We start from the raw sequence: 12232 nt of genomic DNA, 5'->3' as shown, positions 1-12232 counted from the left end.
CCATACATGCAATGCCAGAACATTGTTTGCAAGGCTAGGTCGACGATTCAGGTCTAGTATTAACAAATGAAGTTGACATGGAGTTCGCACTACAAATTATATGCACATAGCATCTGGTTTTACGTGCAAAGCTGAACAAGACGAAAACATTTACAACGAACGTCGGTCGAGTGCTTCCCGCACAACACACTGGAGAAATAAAACTGCTCTCCCACTTGCAAACATTAGTCATCGAATGTAGATATAACATAAGACCCTGTTTCTACAAGAAAATGTTAGCGACCATACGTGCTCCAGCCCAAGCACATAGCATTCCCTTATCTGGGCGAGGTTCAGGGAGTAGAACTGCCAATGACACACATAATATACAGATTGCACTGCGTGCACCACGTTTAACCATTATGAAAGGATGTGAGACCATGATAATAATGTCGGTATTAGGACACTACGTAAGTGGTGGCAATGTATCCAGAGTGAAATTTGACAGTGTACCCAGGCAGAAAATGTTAGCTTATATCAGTTGCCAGTTTTAAATACCAAGGTTCATACACCCGCAGGCTGTGGAAATAGTAGCTCCTACTTTAATGACACATTTACTGAAAGAGATACTCCCATTAATCTGAACCCGCCTACAGATGTGCAGTACATTCCAAACTGATTTTATCATTTCAAGCATTGTTAATAGAATGTAGCTACTCCACATGAAGCTCCTTAGTAAAATGATGACAAAAGTGAAACACATATACTGGTTGGTTATAATTGAACTCCAGCAACCAACAGTGTCCAGGGTGGGCAGTAATTATAGTATGTTAAAGAACCTTAGTAAGTGTGCTGAAAAGTTAATGTGGAACCTATCTAAGCTGAAAAATATCACTTCCAGTTTTGGCCACATTATGCGAATCTGGCCCTGTACACTCATCGTAAAATTTTTCCAGAGGGCATGGAGCTTTACTGTGTGGTTAAATGATACTGGTGTCCTCTTGGGTAAAATATTCCGGAGGTAAAATACTCCCCCATTTGGATCTCCGGGCGGAGACTTCTCAAGAGGACGTCGTTATCAGGAGAAAGAAAACTGTCGTTTTATGGATGGGAGCGTGGAATGTCAGAATCCTTAATCGGGCAGGTAGGTTAGAAAATTTAAAAAGTGAAATGGATAGCTTATAGATGTAGTGGGAATTAGTGAGGTTCGGTGGCAGGAGGAACAAGTCTTTTAGTCAGGTTAATACTGGGTTATAAATACAAACTCAAATAGGGGTAGTGCAGGAGTAGGTTTAATAATGAATAAAAAATAGCAGTGCGGGTAAGCTGCTACAAACAGCATAGTGAGCGCATTATTGTGGCCGAGATACACACGTAGCCCACGCCTAATACAGTAGTACAAGTTTATATGCCTACTAGTTCTGAAGACGACGAAGAAATTGATGAACTGGATGTTGAGGTAAAAGATATTTTTCAGATAGTGAAGGGAGACGAAAATTTAATAGCCAAGGTGACTGATGTGGTGTCACCGCCAGACATCACACTTACTAGGTGGTAGCCTTTAAAACGGCCGCGTCCGGTAGTATACGTCGGACCCGCGTATCGCCACTATCAGTGATTGCAGACCGAGCGCCGCCACACGGCAGGTCTAGAGAGACTTCCTACCACTAGTCCAAGTTGTACAGCCGACTTTGCTAGCGATGGTTCACTCACTTGTACGCTCTCATTTGCCGAGACGATAGATAGCATAGCCTTCAGCTACGTTATTTGCTACGACCTAGCAAGGCCCCAGTATCCGTACTATTGATATTGTGAATCATGTACCATGAAGAGCGACGTTCTCCATTAATGGATTAAAGTTAAGTATTCCACCAGCTACGTCCGATTTTCTCAATTCTAATTCCCTTGTCATGTTCCAGACCTCAGGCCAGATTGCGTGAGCTAAAACGCGTGCATTTCGGCCTCCTTTAGTTATACGGGTAAGCTCTCCTGCCAACCACAACATTGGCGACGAGAGTAAAAGTGTTCTTATCTAAATTGCCCTGATTTACTTGTGTAATGGCTTCGCCACAATCTCCAGATGTACTGTCCGAATTTTATCGCTTACAGAATCAGCAGACGCAGGCCTTACTGGATCTACATCTACATTTACATGACTACTCTGCAATTCACATTTAAGTGCTTGGCAGAGGGTTCATCGAACCACAATCATACTATCTCTCTACTATTCCACTCCCGAACAGCGAGCGGGAAAAACGAACACCTAAACCTTTCTGTTCGAGCTCTGATTTCTCTTATTTTATTTTGATGATCATTCCTACCTATGTAGGTTGGGCTCAACAAAATATTTTCGCATTCGGAAGAGAAAGTTGGTGACTGAAATTTCGTAAAAAGGTCTCGCCGCGACGAAAAACGTCTATGCTGTAATGACTTCCATCCCAACTCGTGTATCATATCCGCCACACTCTCTCCCCTATAACGCGATAATACAAAACGAGCTGCCCTTTTTTGCACCCTTTCGATGTCCTCCGTCAATCCCACCTGGTAAGGATCCCACACCGCACAGCAATATTCTAACAGAGGACGAACGAGTGTAGTGTAAGCTGTCTCTTTAGTGGACTTGTTGCATCTTCTAAGTGTCCTGCCAATGAAACGCAACCTTTAGCTCGCCTTCCCGACAATATTATCCATGTGGTCCTTCCAACTGAAGTTGTTCGTAATTTTAACACTCAGGTACTTAGTTGAATTGACAGCCTTGAGAATTGTACTATTTATCGAGTAATCGAATTCCAGCGGATTTCTTTTGGAACTCATGTGGATCATCTCACACTTTTCGTTATTTAGCGTCAACTGCCACCTGACACACCATACAGCAATCTTTTCTAAATCGCTTTGCAGCTGATACTGGTCTTCGGATGACCTTACTAGACGGTAGATTACAGCATCATCTGCGAACAGTCTAAGAGAACTGCTCAGATTGTCACCCAGGTCATTTATATAGATCAGGAACAGTAGAGGTCCAAGGACGCTTCCCTGGGGAACACCTGATATCACTTCAGTTTTACTGCCCTGGGACAGCTCGTCCAGGGTTAACGTGCGATGCAAAACGATGCGGCAGCAGCCGCTCCACCGCTAACGCAGCCACAACACGCAGTTGCAGCAACTTTTCGACCTATTGATGCTGCACTGGAAAGCTGGACGAAGTGGTCACGCCAATTTGGATTCCATCTCGCCGCCTACAGAATTCAAGTTTACGTGCGGCATCCTTTTTTGTTATCGTCAGTAGGGGTGACCACGTACCGTGCGATAGTCAAATTATTTCCCCGACGCGACGTAGCGACTCTGTCCTACGAAGAAATTTTGTCTGCATTAGATGCATATTTCAAAGAATCAGTCAATGTACTTGCGAAAAGGTATACCTTCTTTCGTACAAAACGTACGGCAGGTCAGACTCATCTGGAGTGGGTTGCAACCTTGCAAGGCCTTACTGGAGATTGTGCTTTTGAGTGTCAATGTCGACTCCCTTATTCAGATACTATGGTACTTGATGCAATTGCACAGAACGTTTCTGATGTTAGGGAACAGATTTTGAAACTAGTCAATTCCTCCCTTCAACAAGTGATGGACATATTGGATCGGCTGGACACATTTGACTTTCCTCAGGAATCATTTGAAACTTCGCCAGCAGTGTGCCAGGTTAACCGTCCCGCCGGGCGAGCTGCACGGAACAGTGAACAGTCCTCGCGCCCGGCCGCGCCGCTGCCGCCAGGCCCTCAGCCACGTGTACAGCGACGGCAAGCTAATGCAGTGATAAAATCATGCCCGCGGTGTGCTACTAAATATTCGCGTGAGAATTGCCCGTCACGCCAAGCTGTTTCTTTTATTGTAATAAAAAAAAGGACATGTTCAGAGTGTTTGCCAGAAAAAGCTCAGATCGGAAGCTCAAAACCGTTCCAGGCCCTTTGCTTCGCGCCGGATTCGGAATCGAACCAGGGATACTCCGGCTCGCGAAACTTCGCCCTTGGAAATTCATGTAGTTCATTCCACTGCGCCCAGTGTCACTCTCTCTAACAGTGACTGTTCGTCCCAAAAATAGTGTGCATCGACATCGCCGGAACTCCCGTCACGTCGCAAGTGATTATGTACCAGTGTCAGTTCACGTTGCACGAGACAGTCGCTCTTGTTGTCAGCAGGACAATAAACTTTTTATGGACTTGGCCATTAACGGCAAAGTGATACCTTTCCATCTCGATACAGGAGCTTCAGTTTCACTGATCAGTCAAGACACAAACTGCTGGGCCCACCTCAGTTGCGTGCCGCAGATGAAAAATTATCTAGCTATTCCGGTCAAGCTATCCCTGTGTTAGGACAGTGCAGCCTTCTTGCAACATACAAGGGACAAACAAAACTTGTGTCATTTTACGTCCTTCATTCTTCTTCTGCAGTGAACTTGTTTGGTTTCGATTTATTTCAGTTGTTTAACTTGTCTACAGTCAATCAGGTCCTATCAGTGAACAAGACGGTGCCTTCAGACAGTGTTTCTCGTCTATGTGAAGAATTTGCAGACATTTTTGCACCGAGCCTCGGTTGCGCTAAGTACTATAAAGTACATTTCTAACTGAAAGTAAACGCGCAACAAAAATTTTTCAGAGCGTGCAATGTTCCCCATGCATTGCGTGCTGAGGTCGCAAAAACATTACACGATTGGAAATCACAAGTTGGGATTGAACGTGTGCAGGCTTCTCTCTGGGCATCACCCTTAGTAATTTTGCCAAAACCTTCCGGCAAATTGAGACCTTTGTGTGGACTTCAAGGCAACAGTGAATCCACAACTAGTGATTGCAACTTTTCCTTTACCCCGCCCGGAAGATCTTTTTGACAAACTGTGCAGGGGTTAATATTTTTCGAAGTCTTACCTAGCAGATGCGTACTAGCAAATACCGGTGGACGAAGAATCCCAGCGTGTTTTGGTGGTTAACACGCATCTTGGGTTGTATCAATTCAAACGACTGCCATTCAGGTGTGCATCCGCCCCTGCATTATTTAAGCAATATCTACAAACATTTTATGAGTCGGTCCCTACTGCAGCAAATTATCTGGACGATATTGTGATCTCTGGAAAGACGAAAGAGGAACATTTGGCCAATCTCAGAACATTATTTCAGGTCTTGCGACAAAATAGTCTTCGCTTGAGGAAGGACATATGTGTGTTTTTTGCTCGTGACTTGCTATACTTGGGACATGTACTCAATGCCCAAGGCATACATCCCAGTCCAACGCACCTCCGTGCCATACAAGACTTGCCGTCGCCGCAGAATTTGAAGCAGTTACAGAGTGTGCTGGGAAAAATAAATTATTATCACCGTTATATACCGCACGCCTCTTCCATTTCAGCTCCGCTTCATCGCTTACGCCGTAGGGGTGTTCCGTTCGTCTGGACGACGGAATACGAACGCGCCTTTCACCAGTTGAAATCGGCGTTGCTTTCCAATACTTGCCTTACGCCATTGGATCCCCAGAAGCTCCTCTTGTTGATGGTGGATGCATCGGATTTCGGGATCGGTGCTGTACTTGCGCACAAAGATGGATCGCACGATCGCCCTATTGCCTTTGCGTCCAAATTGCTCTCGTCTGCGCAAAGAAATTATTCACAGATCGAGAAAGAAGCATTGGCTCTCGCATTTGGTGCTACAAAGTTTCATGATTTCTGTATGGTCGTCACTTACCATAATTACAGACCACAAACCTTTGACATCGCTTTTTCATCCGACCAAGCCTGTACCTCCACGTACAGCGCAGACATTCATTCGCTGGTCTATTTTCCTCTTGCAGTACCGCCACGATATCTTGTATCTGTCCACTGCTAAGCACGGAAACGCCGATGCGTTGTCCCGCTTGGCTGTTGCTGAGGATAGGGCATTCGATTACTCCGAACTTGCTTGCATGTTCATTGATGCGGAAACTGATGACTTGGTCGAATCGTTTCCGATTGATTTTCGTCGTATAGCTACAGCCACAGCTGCCGACCCTGTCCTTGCTCCCGTTGTGCGTTTTGTTGCTACGCAATGGCCCTTGTCAAAGTCACGGATCGGGGACCCCTTGGTTCGCAGATTTTTTGCTCACAAGGGGAGGCTTTTTGTACGACGTGGTGTTTTGCTGTTGCCTTCTGATAATGATCAGTCCAGGGTCGTGGTACCACGTTCTTTACAGTCCTCTGTATTACAGCTTCTCCACCAAGGACATTGGGGTATAGTGAGAACGAAACAACTTGCTCGTCAGCACTGTACTTGGTTCGGAATCGATGCCGCGATTGCGAATATGTGCTCTTCTTGCATGGTGTGTGCCGAACAACAATCAGCACCACCGCGGAAATTTTTTCCGTGGCCAAACGCCACTTCCCCTTGGCAACGCTTACACATCGATTTTGCTGGTCCATTCTGGAATGTTCGATGGTTGGTTGTGGTAGATTCATTCAGTAATTTTCCTTTTGTTGTCCGGATGTCTTCCACGACGTCATCTGCAACCATCCAAGCGTTATCCGCTACCTTTTGCATTGAAGGTCTTCCATAGACTATTGTTTCCGACAATGGCCCACAATTCATGTCCGCAGAATTTCAGTCATACTGCAAGGCCAATGGTATTCAACATCTGACGTCCGCGCCGTTTTCGCCACAGTCAAACGTTGCCGCTGAACGACTGGTCAGGACTTTCAAGTCACAGATGTTGAAGTTGAAAGAGTCGCATTCTCGGGAGGACGCGTTATTGCTCTTTTTGTCCTCGTATCGCTCTCAGCCCCGAGATGGTCGCTCGCCGGCTGAGTTGCTCCACGGTCGTCATCATCGAACCTTGATGTCTTTGCTACATCCGCCGCATCCGGTTCCTGTGCCGCGGCAGACACCTGCTTTTACTCCAGGCGACGTTGTCTACTATCGGCACTACCGAGGTTCACGGCGTTGGCTCGAAGGGCACATTCTTCGCTGCCTCGGACGCGCTATGTATCTTGTTTTGGGGGCGTCTGGTGAGGTGCGCCGGCATCTCAATCAGCTGCGCCTCTGTTGTCGCACGGCATCTGCCGCTCGCCGTCTGCTTTCAGCGACGGTGCCATCCAGTCAGCGCCCTGGGGACCCAACTACTGGCTCGCCTCAGCCCCAGGTGTTACCGACGCTGCCTTCCACTTTGCCCCACGGCGACGCGCCGCCGCCACCGCCGCTGCCGCCTGTTTTCCCGCCGGCGACGCCCGCAGTGGACGCTTCGCTGCAACCGCCCGGCGCCTCCCTGGGTCACGCGCAGCCGATCGCTTCCCGTGACCAGGTGTCCTCCGACATGGAACTCTTGCCCGCTCCAGACCATATGTCGTCTTCGCCCGTCGGGTGCCCCGGCTCGATGGAGGTCGCCCCTTCGGCACCCTCCTGCCTCTCTACGGGCACATACACCGCATGTTGGCGTGCACCCTGGAGCAGGTTTTCAGGCGTTTCCTAGTTCCCCGCGGTCCGAATGGCAGGGTGCGGGTGGCACAGCCTCGCCTGTTGTTAGGCTCCCCACCTCGTCGCATACGTCAACATGGGGTCCTACCCACGGCGGGCGGAAGCCTTATTCCACAACCGTACGCCGATTTGCGAGGGAGGAATGTGGTGTCACCGCCAGACACCACACTTGCTAGGTGGTAGCCTTTAAATCGGCCGCGGTCCGGTAGTATACGTCGGACCCGCGTGTCGCCACTGTCAGTGATTGCAGACCGAGCGCCGCCACACGGCAGGTCTAGAGAGACTTCCTACCACTCGTCCCAGTTGTACAGCCGACTTTGCTAGCGATGGTTCACTGACTTCTACGCTCTCATTTGACGAGACGATAGATAGCATAGCCTTCAGCTACGTTATTTGCTACGACCTAGCAAGGCCCCAGTATCCGTACTATTGATATTATGAATCATGTACCATAAAGAGTGACGTTCTCCATTAATGGATTAAAGTTAAGTATTCCACCAGCTACGTCCGTTTTTCTCAATTCTAATTCCCTTGTCATGTTCCAGACCTCACGCCAGCCTGCGTGATCTCAAACGCGTGCATTTCGGCCTCCTTTAGTTATACGGGTTGGCTCTCCTGCCAACCACAACAAATGGAATTCGATAGTAGGAAAAGGGAGAGAAGGAAACGTAGTAGTTGAATATGGATTGGGGGTAAGAAGTGAAAGAGGAAGCCGTCTGGTAGAATTTTGCACAGAGCAAAACTTAATCATAGCTAACACTTGGTTCAAGAATCGTGAAAGAAGGTTGTATACATTGAAGAAGCCTGGAGATACTACAAGGTATCAGAGATTTGGAACAAGGTTAAAAATTGTAAGAGATATTCAGGGGCAGATGTGAACTCTAACCACAATCTATTGATTATGGACTGTAGATTAAAACTGAAGAGACTACAAAAAAGGTGTGAATTTAAGGAGATGGTATCTGGATAAAGTGACTAAACACGAGGTTGTACAGAGTTTCAGGGAGAGCATAAGGGAACAACTGACAGGAATGGGGGAAAGAAATACTGTGGAAGAAGAAGGGGTAGGTCTTTGGGATGGTCAAGGCAGCAGAGGATCAAGTAGGTAAAAAGACGAGAGCTAGTAGAAATCCTTGGGTAACAGAAGAAATATTGGATTAAATTGATGAAAGGAGAAAATATAAAAATGCAGTAAATGAAGCAAGCAAAAAGGAATAGAAACGTCTCAAAAATGAGATGACAGGAAGTGCAAAATGACTAAGCAGGGATGGCTAGAAGACAGATGTAAGTATGTAGAGCCTTATCGCACTAGGGGTCAGATAGATACTGCCTACAGGAAAATTAAAGAGACCTTTGGAGACATGAGAACCACTGGTATGAATATCAAGAGCTCAGATGGGAACCCAGTTCTAAGCGAAGAAGGGAAAGCAGAAAGGTAGAATTGGTATATAGGGGGTTTATGCAAGGTCGATTTACTTGAGGACAGCATTATGAAAATTGAAGAGGAAGTAGATGAAGATGAAATGGGAGATATGATAATGCTTGAAGAGTTCGACGGAGCATTGAAAGACCTGAGTCGTAACAAGGCCTCAGGAGTAGACAACATTCAATTAGAATTACTGACAGCCTTGGGAGAACCGGCCCTGATAAAATTCTACCATCTAGTGAGCAAGATGTATGAGACAGGAGAAATACCCCCAGACTTCAGGAAGAATGTAATAATTCCAAACCAAAGAAAGAAGGTGCTGACAGATGTGAAAATTATCGAAATACCAGTTTAATAAGTCACGGCTAAAAATACTAACGCGAAATCTTTACAGACGAATAGAAAAACTGGTAGAAGCCGACCTCGGGGAAGATCAGTTTGGATTCCGTAGAAATACTGGAACACGTGAGGCAATACTGACACTACGACTTATCTTAGAAAATACACTCCTGGAAGTTGAAATAAGAACACCGTGAATTCATTGAACCAGGAAGGGGAAACTTTATTGACACATTCCTGGGGTCAGATACATCACATGATCACACTGACAGAACCACAGGCACATAGACACTGGCAACACAGCATGCACAATGTCGGCACTAGTACAGTGTATGTCCACCTTTCGCAGCAATGCAGGCTGCTATTCTCCCATGGAGACGATCGTAGAGATGCTGGATGTAGTCCTGTGGAACGGCTTGCCATGCCATTTCCACCTGGCGCCTCAGTTGGACCAGCGTTCGTGCTGGACGAGCACACCGCGTGAGACGACGCTTCATCCAGTCCCAAACATGCTCAATGGGGGACAGATCCGGAGATCTTGCTGGCCATGGTAGTTGACTTACACCTTCTAGAGCACGTTGGGTGGCACGGGATACATGCGGACGTGCATTGTCCTGTTGGAACAGCAAGTTCCCTTGCCGGTCTAGGAATGGTAGAACGATGGGTTCGATGACGGTTTGGATGTACCGTGCACTATTCAGTGTCCCCTCGACGATCACCAGAGGTGTACGGCCAGTGTAGGAGATCGCTCCCCACACCATGATGCCGGGTGTTGGCCCTGTGTGCCTCGGTCGTATGCAGTCCTGATTGTGGCGCTCACCTGCACGGCGCCAAACACGCATACGAGCATCATTGGCACCAAGGCAGAAGCGACTCTCATCGCTGAAGACGACACGTCTCCATTCGTCCCTCCATTCACGCCTGTCGCGACACCACTGGAGGCGGGCAGCACGACGTTGGGGCGTGAGCGGAAGACGGCCTAACGGTGTGCAGGACCGTAGCCCAGCTTCATGGAGACGGTTTCGAATGGTCCTCGCCGATACCCCAGGAGCAACAGTGTCCCTAATTTGCTGGGAAGTGGCGGTGCGGTCCCCTACGGCACTGCTTAGGATCCTACGGTATTGGCGTGCATCCGTGCGTCGCTGCGGTCCGGTCCCAGATCGACGGGCACGTGCACCTTCCGCCGACCACAGGCGACAACATCGATGTATTGTGGAGACCTCACGCCCCACGTGTTGAGCAATTCGGCGTTACGTCCACCCGGCCTCCCGCATGCCCACTATACGCCCTCGCTCAGAGTCCGTCAACTGCACATACGGTTCACGTCCACGCTGTCGCGGCATGCTACCAGTTTTAAAGACCACGGCAAACTGGCTGACACTGACGGCGGCGGTGCACAAATGCTGCGCAGATAGCGCCATTCGACGGCCAACACCGCGGTTCCTGGTGTGTCCGCTGTGCCGTGCGTGTGACGATTGCTTGTACAGCCCTCTCGCAGTGTGCGGAGCAAGTATGGTGGGTCTGACACACCGGTGTCAATGCGTTCTTTTTTCCATTTCCAGGAGTGTAGATTAAGGAAAGGCAAACCTACGTTCATATCATTTGGAGACTTAGAGAAAGTTTTTGACAATTGTAACATCCACGTGATAAAATTTTAGCTACAGCGCGACGAGAGGATATTATTCGTGTAACAGTTATAAACATTATCCATTAGACATATGAAAAAATAGTGAATTAGTTATTTATATAATATTATATGATATAATTAGACATATCGATGTGTATCATACAAAGACAATGATAATTGTAAATTCCTTTTATTCATCTGCGTTTTTGTCTTCCTTTGTTTTTACCTTTTGTTGGACGGCTTTTGTAGGTTCAGCACGCAAGACGCGTATCAAACTGAGGCCTGTTAAGAACTTGTAATTATTTGTTAATTATTACTTGAAAATGGAGTTCATTATTATTGTAAACATGAGTGAACAATTATTTGTAACTGTAATTCCTCTCCCAGTAAGCATTATCTGTGTTAATTGTTTCTTTCCGCTGCAAGGAGCGCAGCCATTGATAATAGCGATTTGTATCGCGTTTTTGTCGATGTTTTCCTTAGAAACAAATCAAATGGTTCCTTGATGAAGTCTAAATAGTGCACAATACGAAGGTAAAGTTTCTGTAAAATGTAGTAAGCTGTTAAAATACTTACTTGGTCTAACAATAGAAAGTCTCTATCAATTGTCTGCCGCCATCTTAACAATTGTCTCAGCGGCAAATCCAAATTACGCAACTCTGCAGACATAAATGCTTAACGTAATACAAATGTGTAAAAATAAATGTGCACCGGTGGTCCCGAACTCATTTGAATGAAACTGATTCGAATCAGGTTGTTTCTTAAAAAACAGTGCTCATCGCACGAATGTTTTATAACTGATGTATGGAGCCGAAATTAATTACGCACGAGTTGTGAAGAATATTGTTTCATGTAACATACGTCAGTGTTGTGCGTGGCTGATAATCGGTGGTTTTAATTATCATTTTGCTGAAGATAACTGCTTCCATCTTCATCAATAGTTGTAAGGAATCTGTTGTATGAACTGTGATTTAGTGACACTTACACAACTTAAGACAACACTTTAACACGACGTGAACTTGGAGTTCTTTAGCGACTTGATCAAATCTTCAGCCGGGAGAAAAATTATTTAGTAATTACTCAATGTAATAAAATAAATTATCATTTTCATTTACAAATTAGTTAAATACCAAACCACTGAACAACACAGCGAACGCCACACAATGTTGACTGGAATACTCTCTTTAAAATTCCGAATGTGGCAGGGGTAAAATACAGGGAGCGAAAGGCTATTTACAACTTGTACACAAACGAGATGGCAGTTATAACAGTCGAGGGACATGAAAGAGATGCAGTGGTTTGAAAGAGGATGAGACAGGGTTTTAGCCTCTCCCCATGACTTTATTAAGTCTGTATATTGAGCAAGCAGTAAAGGAA

This window comes from Schistocerca gregaria, chromosome 7, assembly GCF_023897955.1.
Source record: "Schistocerca gregaria isolate iqSchGreg1 chromosome 7, iqSchGreg1.2, whole genome shotgun sequence".
Classification (NCBI taxonomy): Eukaryota; Metazoa; Arthropoda; class Insecta; order Orthoptera; family Acrididae; genus Schistocerca; species Schistocerca gregaria.
This window is presented reverse-complemented; position numbering follows the sequence as displayed.